This window comes from Schistocerca serialis, chromosome 8, assembly GCF_023864345.2.
Source record: "Schistocerca serialis cubense isolate TAMUIC-IGC-003099 chromosome 8, iqSchSeri2.2, whole genome shotgun sequence".
NCBI classification, from domain to species: Eukaryota; Metazoa; Arthropoda; class Insecta; order Orthoptera; family Acrididae; genus Schistocerca; species Schistocerca serialis.
In genome coordinates, this window is record NC_064645.1 from 631,161,755 (window position 1) to 631,174,935 (window position 13,181).

A 13,181-nucleotide genomic window follows, 5' to 3' on the forward strand; every position below is an offset into this window, starting at 1 on the left:
GAGTGTTGGTTAGCGTCCCCTCCAGAAACACCAAAGGTGAACGAGAGTCGTAGCTTAACGCACCACGTACCAGTGTGTCTTGGACGATGCGCTCCACGAGACAGCACTCGCCAGGTCTACGTAATACGCGCAAACGAGCATCACTTGCGTGAAGGCAGAATCTGCTTTCATCGCTGAAGACCACGGCGCTTCATTCCTTCTTCCAAGTGATTCTACATCTACATCCATACTCCGCAAGCCACCTGACGGTGTGTGGCGGAGGGTACCTTGAGTACCTCTATCGGTTCTCCCTTCTATTCCAGTCTCGTATTGTTCGGGGAAAGAAAGATTGTCGGTATGCCTCTGTGTGGGCTCTAATCTCTCTGATTTTATTCTCATGGTCTCTTCGCGAGATAAAAGTAGCAGTGAGCAAGATACTCCTTGACTCCTCGGTGAAGGTATGTTCTCGAAACTTCAACAAAAGCCCGTACCGAGCTACTGAGCGTATCTCCTGCAGAGTGTTTCACTGGAGTTTATCTATCATCTCCGTAACGCTTTCGCGATTACTAAATGATCTTGTAACGAAGCGCGCTGCTCTCCGTTGGATCTTCTCTATCTCTTCTATCAACCCTATCTGGTACGGATCCCACACCGGTGAGCAGTATTCAAGCAGTGGACGAACAAGTGTACTGTAACCTACTTCCTTTGTTTTCGAGCTATAGTCCCTTAGGATTCTTCCAATGAATCTCAGTGTGGCATCTGCTTTACCGACGATTAATTTTATATGGTCATTCTATCTTAAATCACTCCTAATGCGTACTCCCAGATAATTTATGGAATTGACTGCTTCCAGTTGCTGGCCTGCTACATTGTAACTAAATGATAAAGGATCTTTCTTTGTATGTATTCGCAGCACATTACACTTGTCTTCATTGAGATTCAATTACCATTTCCTGCACCATGCGTCAATTCGCTGCAGATCCTCCTGCATTTCAGTACAATTTTCCATTGTTACAACCTCTCGATACACCACAGCATCATCCGCAAAAAGCCTCATTGAACTTCCGATGTCATCCACAAGGTCATTTATGTATATTGTGAATAGCAACGGTCCTACGACACTCCCTGCGACACACCTGAAGTCACTCTTACTTCGGAAGACTTCTCTCCATTGAGAATGACATGTTGCGTTCTGTTATCTAGGAACTCTTCAATCCAATCACACAATTGGTCTGATAGTCCATATGCTCTTACTTTGTTCATTAAGCGACTTTGGGGAACTGTACCGAACGCCTTGCGGAAGTCAAGAAACACGGCATGTACCTGGGAACCCGTGTCTATGGCCCTCTGAGCCTCGTGGACGAGTAGAGCTGGGTTTCACACGATCGTCTTTTTCGAAACCCATGCTTATTCCTGCAGAGTCGATTTCTAGTCTCCAGAAAAGTCATTATACTCGAACATAATACGTGTTCCAATATTCTACAACTGATCGACGTTAGAGATATAGATCTATAGTTCTGCACATCCGTTCGACGTCCCTTCTTGAAAACGGGGATGACCTGTGCTCTTTTCCAGTCTTTTGGAACGCTATGCTCTTCTAGAGACCTACGGTACACCGCTGCAAGAAAGGGGGCAAGTTCCATCGCGTACTCTGTGTAAAATGGAGCTTGTATCCCATCTGGTCCAGCGGCCTTTCCTCTTTTGAGCGATTTTAATCAATTTTCTATCGCTCTGTCATATCTTTCGATATCTTCCATTTTGTCACCTACGCGACAATCTAGAGAAGGAACTACAGTGCAGTCTTCCTCTGTGAAACAGATTCCGAAAAAGACATTTAGTATTTCGGCCTTTAGTCTGTCATCCTCTGTTTCAGTACCATTTGGTCGCAGATTTTCTCGACATTTTGTTTTGATCCACCTACCGCTTTGACATAAGACCAAAATTTCTTAGGATTTTCTGCCAAGTCAGTACATAGAACTTTACTTTCGAATTCGTTGAACGCCTCTCGCATAGCCCTCCTCACACTACATTTCGCATCGTCTAATTTTTGTTATAGACTCATTTAATGTTCCCCTTTAGCAAAAGGCGAAAGATTTATTCGTCTTGAAGGGAAACCAGTAGAGTTGTCCACGACAATGCTGTGGCTTCAGTCGGAGTGGGGCTAGAACTGTGCTTGCCCGTACTCCCATCGCTAATAACAGGTTCGCAACAGTTCGTGTTGACATGTCTCGACTCCTAAGCCCGCTCGTCTGTGCTGTGGTAACCATACGATCTGCCACTGCTGCCCTTGCAGTACGACAATCCTGGTGGGCGCCTGTGAGGCGTGGATGTCCAGAACCTCGTCTACAGGTGTGGGAATGTTCACGTGACCGCTGATTCCAGAGTCGTCGCACAGCAGACGCAGCACGTCCAAACTGTGTGACACTTTCCGAAATGACCGTCTCGCCACTCGGAGAGGTCACAACTTGACCCCTTTCAAACTCGCTCAGTTGTCTGTAGGAAGAACGAGTGCATCTCCGTTGCGTGGTTGGCTGTTTGCTTCTCGCGCTTCTTTCACCGCAATGAGGGCTGCGAGCATTCCCTGTTAGAGGATAGACACAGATGGCCTGTGGTAGCTAAACTCTACGCTATCTTCATTAACTAAAACTTCCGGGCTGAATTGCCGTGGTCCATATATAAAACTTCTTCTCCTTCCCGACGTTTCGTTGCCTACTGCGGGCAACATCTTCTGAGGTGAGTCGGCGACTGGCTGCTAGGCGCTGGAGGTCCCGCTTACATAGAGCGTTTAGATGGCGCCACCACTCGTCACGTGCTTTCGACTTTAAAACTATCTCTGGCTAGTGCCATCTCTCTCGATTACAGGTAATCGATTGTCACTTCGTTGGTACAGAGTCGACCGCCATATCTTGTCTAGTTTTGATCCTTCCTTTTTAAAGTGGAAAGCACGTGATGAGTGGTGGAGCCATCCAAGCGCTCTATATAAGCGGGACCTCCAGCGCCTAGCAGCCAGTCGCCGACTCACCTCAGAAGATGTTGCCCGCAGTAGGCAACGAAACGTCAGGAAGGAGAAGACGTTTTATATATGGACCACGGCAATTCAGCCCGGAAGTTTTAATTAATGAAGACGCTGGCCGTGAAAGCTTGAATGTTATGACCATGCGCTATCTGTTGGCAGAAGACGTTGAAACCGTTATCAGTACATCACTACAGGTAGTATATCTTTGCAGCTGAGCCGGCCGCGGTGGTCTAACGGTTCTAGGCGCTCAGTCCGGAACCGCGCGACTGCTACGGTCGCAGGTTCGAATCCTGCCTCGGACATGGATGTGTGTGATGTCCTTAGGTTGGTTAGGTTTAAGTAGTTCTAAGTTCTAGGGGACTGATGACCTCAGATGTTAAGTCCCATAGTGCTCAGAGCCATTTTTTTTTTTTTTTTTTTTTTTTTTTTTGCAGCTGAACTAATTTTTTCCGGCATTGCATTAATAGGCCAAGTTATTAAGCACTCGTAAAGGCAGTAATAGTTGTAGTAAAAACAGCTTGTGGAGTAGGAATCATAAAATTTGTGTAACTGAAAAAGGGATAACTAATCATGGGATAAAATGAGGAGACTAATTGCTCTGTAACGATGTAAATCGTACGGAAGTGGTACAAGGTGACCGTGTGGTTCTCTCAACGCTGACATAAGTCATGGCAGTGAAATGATTTGTGTAGGTCTGATGGGCTGTTCAATCACGCATTAAGATGGGATGACGTGCAAACGTGACAGAATTGTAGATACGAACTCCCGTCTTTGGACGTCCCCATGACTACACCGGGAATGTACGAGTAGTCGACCGATTTGTTACTATGGCAACGCGCACTGTGCAACATGTCGACAAGGAAGGGTGCACGAGACACAGGTGTGTAACAGTGCATCGGGACAGGGCCGCAGATGGGCCACATTCCGGGCGAATATTGCGGACGGAATTACATGCAATAGTTATTTGTTTTTGGGTGCGTTCCAAAAGTTTAACATAAAGCTGCACGCCTACAGTGGGCCAAACAAAGAAAGTGGACTAAAGCGGACGGCTCATTTGAAATGACTTGAATCATTTCAACGTATTAACGTCACAAGGCATTTAACCTTCCCACTGTGCAGTGCTTATTTCATACCGGACGTGGTTCTCTAATGTTGAGGGGGGTCTTTCTCGTACAATCAGTGGGCCCACTCCTTCATGAAAATGAACCAGGAGGTCCGTATCAAAGTTTCGTTCATCAGATGTTGCGTTTTCTTCTACTACTTCATGTTGAACATGCTGTGGACATTACCTTGCACAAATACGTTCCTGGCTTGACAAACATTTAGCACCCTTTCTAGCACCACGACTGACCCGCTAAATCACTCGACCTCAATCCCCTAACAAATGTCTAGCATATGTCTGGGACTCTTTCGAGCTGCGAATGAACGTAGCAGTCAACATAGCGACAACCCGGAAGCACTTTTGGATGCAATTTTCAGCTGACGGCGTCAGGTGGGAAGAAATCTGTGAGTTGAGACCATTATCAAAGCTAGAGGTGGTGCAACACGGTATTAGTGCCATGTCTCCTGGACGTATTTGCCCGGTATGATAGTAACAGTGTAAAATGCATTTTGAAGACACACAATGAAGCAAAGAAGAGAAGTACGGATATATTTATTCCGTTTTAAAGTAATGTTCATGGGTCACAATACATTTATCCCAAATACTGCAACACTTTCAGAAACTGTCAGCGGAAACTTCTTTTGCAACCCATAATAGATGTCAGTAGTCTGATGTCTGGTGTATTTGCACACTGCAAGCTTTTCAAGATTCTGGTTACACGTATGGATAAGAAGAAACCTGACGGCGCCAGATCAGGAGAGTGCAATGGTTGTTCGATATGGCAAAAATTCGTGCACGCAGATCTCAGGGTGCTAGCGGCCATGGCCACACAGCGAATTTCACAATCTCGTCCTACAAGAAACTGGGAAAAACTGCATATGAATGCCACATTACTAAACAACTAACTACAGCGGCGCAGCACTGACCTTCGACTTCATGACGTTAAACTGCATCGTTCAGCTGCGTCAGGTTTCCTCAAGACGCAAGGGCTAAGGACGAGTAGTCTACAACAGGCGTGTCCTACAGAAAAAAAACTATACATACAGTCTACTGCAAAATAAACGACAGTGGCACTGAAAATTACTTTTTTAATAAATCAGCTAGTAACTAAGAGGTAAAGCAGGACGCATTGGGTCAAAACATCTCAGGATTTGTTCCTTCTCTGCCCAAAAATCTTTTACATACCACTTTTCCTTGAGGCTGGAAATTTGAGAAACTATGCTGACATTCGTCTCTTCTACTTACGACTCATTATACATTGTATCCACATTATACCTACAGTACTTATATTTGCCATGGACTTCCCCACGCCAGATTTCTTCTTTCCATTTTCCCGACTGTTGTGGTGCGTTGGTTAAGTAGTGAAAACGACCGACCTACCTCTCTCATATCAGTAACTGCTTTATGTCAATACAGAGAGCTACCTCAGAAAGTTAGGTGACCAGGTAACTTCCCGAACCCTATACAACTAGACTAATGCACTGATTCCAGTAACCTCAATGTAGACGAAACATTAAACTCCAACTTCGCTCCCATACTGGCTCATTGGCTCAAAGTAATGTGCCACACTACATAATCCAAATGTGTCTGGGTCGATCTCCGGTCAGTCCTAGGATTTTTATGTGCCACTTATTACTTATTTCACCTGTGGTAATGTTTGAGGATGTGACAAACGCGGAGCTGCATAGTTGTTTGGAATCCACGTTAAACTATAGGTCTCCCTATAACTGTCTGGAAGAGTCACTTAAAACGTCCTCCGACATAATCGTGCCTAGTAAAGCACCGTGTCACTCAAAATAATCTTCTTATTGATGATTGCCTTACTTTATTCAATTCTTGCTAATTTTTTTCTTTTTTTATGTAGATAATCTTCGTAAACGTGCTATAAAAGTGGTCCCTAATGCTCGCTTGCCCTCTCCCTCTCACTTTGTATGCCTTGCACTTCGGCAACCTAATGTTAACGAAGCACAGCAGCACACCAAGCAGAGGCCGGTTAGCACGGTAGGTAGACGTGCGTTAGCTTACAGAATACCTGCCCTATCGGTGGGCAGTAGTAAAGGCTGACCTTTTTAAGCGACCATCGACTCTGACTGGATCATCACGAAAAGCCTCACCGATAACAGATCAAGACTCAACAGATCGTCGTCTTATCTCAATTATGTCTTCTTTATATGTCACTACAGTACAATACGGTCGCAGATTCGAATCCTGCTTCGGGAATGGATATGTGTGATGTCCTTAGGTTAGTTAGGTTTACGTAATTATACGTTCTAGGGGACTGATGACCTCAGACGTTAAGTCCCATAGTACTCAGAGCCATTAGAACCATTTTTCGTAACATTTCATAAACAATTACTTTTCGCAGCTACATGGCTGTCAAAAATCTTTATTACCTATGTGTTACACTGCTGGTGTGGTGAATATACTCGCAAAGGAAAACGCAGTCACAGTAAGCGAGAGCTATTACGAAACAACTCTAAAATGCTACCGCGTGAACTGAATGCAACACGTTTGCGCCTAAAACAGCATTAGTGACAGAGCAGTAGGTGAGTAAAGGACAGGCGAGGCATTCGCCAGACTCTCATTCATCTGACACAAGCCGTGGCGCGGCTGCCAAGGCGGACGCGCTTTCGGCGTCATTACGAACCGTCATTCCGGATGTCTTAATACGCTGGGAAACCTCACTGCGGAGAAATGTGGTGTTTAAGGTGTTTTTCCGAGCTTGAGGTTTCAAAAAACTATTTTTCTTTTGTTTAGGTTGCATGGGGGCTTAATTATTAAAATGCAATAATTTTAGTAGCTGTGCGTCCTGACTAGTATTAGTACGCAATCTTACAGCATAAAATAACAATAAAGAATGAAAGGAAATTTCCGTTAACACAATTGATTAATTAAGTCCCCTGCAACTATAAAAGCAACGAAACAATAAAGCACAAGTGTAACTGTTCTGTGTGTGTTAGTGTGACTCAACGTACACGTATCTGGCACGGTTCTTCCTCAATACGACAAGATATTTTAAACACCATTTACAATGAACTAATTGAAAAACCAGAAATACTATATAACTGCACATAGAAGCCAGAATTACAAGTCTAATACACGATCACGATCCAGATGCTTTGTTGACTGAACCTGTGACCAAGAGGCATTATTATTAAGGAGATTTGAAATAAAAAAGAAATTTTAGTTACCTCTGTATATATTGACGAAAAATACACTGTGATCAATGCAACATCTTCCAAATATACATTACACCAACCGAACAGCATCTACTCTCTCACCCAGCAGAACAATAACTGCACACGACATGCTCTCAACTACTACTGCCTCGACATTCTCTCAACAACTACTGCGCCAGTGGAGGCGGCGGAATGATATTCTTTGGCGCAATCTCTGGCGCTGTGACTCAGTGTAGCCACCTTTCATATGCCCCTCCTCCACGGGCTAGAATTTGATGGTATTTTTGCCAGAATTGGTGGTGAAAATACCACCAAATTCGTCCAAAAAAATATATATATACAGACAAAAATAAAAGATGATATTAATAAGTAAATATCACATAACTAAATAAATTTTGACTTTGCACTGACCCTTCAATAACCTAATGTATAAAATACAGTGACGAATACAAATGCTTGCATACATGTGATTTTATATAATAGTTTACACAAGTATTATTCAATCAATGCCACCAGCAATGACGAATAGGTGCAGGTAAGAGTCTCATAACATTTCATAAACAAAATTGTTAAGGCTTTCGTGGCCACTTGTTGACAAACTGCCTATTGGCTTCTGTCCCGGGTTCTTCGGCCGACGTTCATCTAATGATTTTTCTGACGTTTCGCCAGCACGAGTGGCTGGCATTGTCAAAGCTTCACCCTCCATTGCCGGTGGTGAACTGGAGCCGAGATCGCGGGTGCAGACTGTATGTACCTGGCGCGCCAACGTCCGAGGGCTTCTCCGCGGTCATTTCCGGTGCGGTTCTCCTCTTGCTACCTGCGACGGTCGTTCGCTGCAGTACGGGAAGCCAGGATCCGTTTACCTTAAGGCTTTCCTCTTTCTTGTTGAAACTGTTCGCGTGTTTTTGTATATCTACAGCTTCTCTAAACAAGCGCGTGTGATAGTGGTTCTGTACAGCCAGAACTTCCGTGTCGGCGAATTTTGTTACGTGGTCGGTCTCATTCAGTGCGTGCTCTGCCACGGCCGATTTCTCCACCTGCTCCAACCTGCAATGTCGCTTATGCTCTTTGATCCTGGTGTTAATGGATCGTCCAGTCATTTCGACATAAACAGTAAACACACAAAAAATCAGTTTATACAAATATTCACATAAAATCTGTTCAATAGTTCAATGAACGAGTAGCACTCCTCAGGGTAGTTGACAGTTCCAACAGTAGCACCCAGCAATGGTCAACAGGTGCAAATAGCAGTCTCGTAACATTTCATCAGCACTATTTAAACAGCTCCAACAGTGGTACCCATCAATGTTGAGCAGGTGCAGGCAGCAACAAGTGACATCATTTCAGTAGAAGCAGTTCCAACAGTGGCACCCAGTAATGTTGAGCAGGTGCAGACACCAACAAGTGACATCATTTCAGTAGAAGCAGTTCCAACAATGGCACCCAGTAATGTTGAACAGTGCAGGTAACAGTCCATAATATACACTATCACTAATTAAACAGTTCATCAGCAGTAATTAAACATTTCCCAGTGGCACCCATCAATGTTGAACAAGTGCAGGTAACAGTCCATAATATTCACTATCACTAATTAGACAGTTCATCAGAGTTCATCAGCAGTAATTAAACATTTCCAAGTGCACCAATCAATGTTGAGCAAGTGCACGTAACAGCCCATAATATTCACTATCACTAACACCAACAAGTGACATCATTTCAGTAGAAGCAGTTCCAACAATGGCACCCAGTAATGTTGAACAGTGCAGGTAACAGTCCATAATATACACTATCACTAATTAAACAGTTCATCAGCAGTAATTAAACATTTCCCAGTGGCACCCATCAATGTTGAACAAGATTAATTCTAATGAAAGAAGGTTGTATACATGGAAGAACCCTGGAGATACTAAAAGGTTTCAGATAGATTATATAATGGTAAGACAGAGATTTAGGAACCAGGTTTTAAATTGTAAGACATTTCCAGGGGCAGATGTGGACTCTGACCACAATCTATTGGTTATGACCTGTAGATTAAAACTGAAGAAACTGCAAAAAGGTGGGAATTTAAGGAGATGGGACCTGGATAAACTAAAAGAACCAGAGGTTGTACAGAGATTCAGGGAGAGCATAAGGGAACAATTGACAGGAATGGGGGAAATAAATACAGTAGAAGAAGAATGGGTAGCTTTGAGGGATGAAGTAGTGAAGGCAGCAGAGGATCAAGTAGGTAAAAAGACGAGGGCTAGTAGAAATCCTTGGGTAACAGAAGAAATACTGAATTTATTTGATGAAAGGAGAAAATATAAAAATGCAGTAAGTGAAACAGGCAAAAAGGAATACAAACGTCTCAAAAATGAGATCGACAGGAAGTGCAAAATGGCTAAGCAGGGATGGTTAGAGGACAAATGTAAGGATGTAGAGGCCTATCTCACTAGGGGTAAGGTAGATACCGCCTACAGGAAAATTAAAGAGACCTTTGGAGATAAGAGAACCACTTGCATGAATATCAAGAGCTCAGATGGAAACCCAGTTCTAAGCAAAGAAGGGAAAGCAGAAAGGTGGAAGGAGTATATAGAGGGTCTATACAAGGGCGATGTACTTGAGGACAATATTATGGAAATGGAAGAGGATGTAGATGAAGATGAAATGGGAGACATGATACTGCGTGAAGAGTTTGACAGAGCACTGAAAGACCTGAGTCGAAACAAGGCCCCCGGAGTAGACAATATTCCATTGGAACTACTGACGGCCGTGGGAGAGCCAGTCCTGACAAGACTCTACCATCTGGTGAGCAAGATGTATGAAACAGGCGAAATACCCTCAGACTTCAAGAAGAATATAATAATTCCAATCCCAAAGAAAGCAGGTGTTGACAGATGTGAAAATTACCGAACTATCAGCTTAATAAGTCACAGCTGCAAAATACTAACACGAATTCTTTACAGACGAATGGAAAAACTAGTAGAAGCCAACCTCGGGGAAGATCAGTTTGGATTCCGTAGAAACACTGGAACACGTGAGGCAATACTGACCTTACGACTTATCTTAGAAGAAAGATTAAGGAAAGGCAAACCTACGTTTCTAGCATTTGTAGACTTAGAGAAAGCTTTTGACAATGTTGACTGGAATACTCTCTTTCAAATTCTAAAGGTGGCAGGGGTAAAATACAGGGAGCGAAAGGCTATTTACAATTTGTACAGAAACCAGATGGCAGTTATAAGAGTCGAGGGACATGAAAGGGAAGCAGTGGTTGGGAAGGGAGTAAGACAGGGTTGTAGCCTCTCCCCGATGTTGTTCAATCTGTATATTGAGCAAGCAGTAAAGGAAACAAAAGAAAAATTCGGAGTAGGTATTAAAATTCATGGAGAAGAAATAAAAACTTTGAGATTCGCTGATGACATTGTAATTCTGTCAGAGACAGCAAAGGACTTGGAAGAGCAGTTGAATGGAATGGACAGTGTCTTGAAAGGAGGATATAAGATGAACATCAACAAAAGCAAAACAAGGATAATGGAATGTAGTCTAATTAAGTCGGGTGATGCTGAGGGAATTAGATTAGGAAATGAGGCACTTAAAGTAGTAAAGGAGTTTTGCTATTTGGGGAGCAAAATAACTGATGATGGTCGAAGTAGAGAGGATATGAAATGTAGGCTGGCAATGGCAAGGAAAGCGTTTCTGAAGAAGAGAGATTTGTTAACATCCAGTATTGATTTAAGCGTCAGGAAGTCATTTCTGAAAGTATTCGTATGGAGTGTAGCCATGTATGGAAGTGAAACATGGACGATAAATAGTTTGGACAAGAAGAGAGTAGAAGCTTTCGAAATGTGGTGCTACAGAAGAATGCTGAAGATTAGATGGGTAGATCACATAACTAATGAGGAAGTATTGAATAGGATTGGGGAGAAGAGAAGTTTGTGGCACAACTTGACCAGAAGAAGGGATCGATTGGTAGGACATGTTCTGAGGCATCAAGGGATCACCAATTTAGTATTGGAGGGCAGCGTGGAGGGTAAAAATCGTAGAGGGAGACCAAGAGATGAATACACTAAGCAGATTCAGAAGGATGTAGGTTGCAGTAGGTACTGGGAGATGAAAAAGCTTGCACAGGATAGAGTAGCATGGAGAGCTGCATCAAACCAGTCTCAGGACTGAAGACCACAACAACAACAACTAATTAAACAGTTCATCAGAGTTCATCAGCAGAAATTTGACATTTCCAAGTGGCACCCATCAACATTGAACAGGTGCAAGCACGAACAACAGTTTGAATGCACACACAATTGCTTTTACAAAATTATTATCAATGCTCTTACACTAAACATACAAATTATAATAAACACACAAACGATATCAGATAATTGCCATACACAAATATCAGTAAACCTATAATATTTATGGGTGTCAGTGCAAGCCACAACAAACAAGTAAAATAACATTTAGGAGATAGGTCGGTACCAATTATTTGGGATTAGGAAAGGAAAATACACAAAACACACTCACTCGTCTTTCATCCACATATTACTTACTACTGTGTAATTGAATAGTGTTAACTGTGTAAATGCAATTCTGTCAAAATTTGATGTTCAACATATGTATCAAGTAGTAGTGGCAACAGTGTATAACAGTCAATAATAGTTAGTCAACGTGATAGTCATCATGTCAAGACCAATGTTTGCCAATGCAAATCAAAATGTACGGTTGTTGAACAACTGTCACTGTGCCAAGATATGCAAATACTTCCTCTCTTCAAAAAAAAAAAGTATATACTGCTTATCGATTTAACAAAGTGTGTGTGTAGACAATCTTCCTTCTACTTGAGTGTTCTAGTCTGCCATCTTCATCCTCCTTGTTCCATATAAACAAAAAAAAAAATATGCTCCTCACTTACTTTACCTCTTATCCACCAAAACTCCAATAATCATCAGCATCACATAATCTCAATACTTCAATAATACCTCTTACGTCGATACATATAAACCTTATCATCAATATCATTTACCTTACCTCTTGTCCACCAAAACTCCAATAATCATCAACTTCACACAATCTCAATACCTCAATAATACCTCTTCAATACGTCGATACATATAAACCTTATCACCAATATCATTTCACTTCCATAACAACTCTTTCCTCTAGTCAGTCTCCTCGAACAAGTACAGATAAAATTCTAGTGCAAACTTCAATTCATCATCCCATGCAATCCAAAGACACAGTGTCCACACACAACCTCTGTGTAATACACCTAACCCAAATCTTCTACTCATTATGAATTATAAAATACATTTTGGTTACCTTGTCCATCATTAAATAAAAGAAATGCATACATGACCTCTAACAGCCTTTAGTTTGAATAACTTTCAGTAAGTAAGTACGAGTGCAGAGTGTGAATGATCGTAATATTTCACAGTGTGTACATCACTTCAAGAATCATGGCAAAACAGAAGCAAACATGTGGAGTTTTTTTTTTTGTGTCAAATGTCACTTGCTATTTCAATTGCTCACGAAGAATGCAGTGTAATAACTGTCAATGGTCTAAACCTAGTGTTGGTATGTCATGTCGTTAGCTTCCTTTCTATTAGCATAAATTTATACAGCTTCCATAAAACCTCCAGCTCATGTGACTTCAATGAAGTTTCTTGCACCAATGTCGTTGATAGAATTACAACAGTTCATTTTCTTACCTTAAAATATAAAGCACTGAGCGTAAGCAAAACATGCAATAGCAAGTAAATATACCAGTAGAGAACAGAATGTCAACAAGTGGATGTAGCACAATCCCTAGAACGAGGCTCTGCCAAGCGAACAATCTATAATTAATACCATAGTGTGACCTAAACTCCATGTTCGTACACCGTATATCAGCATTTCTATACACCAAATTAAAGAGTAGTTATGACGACAA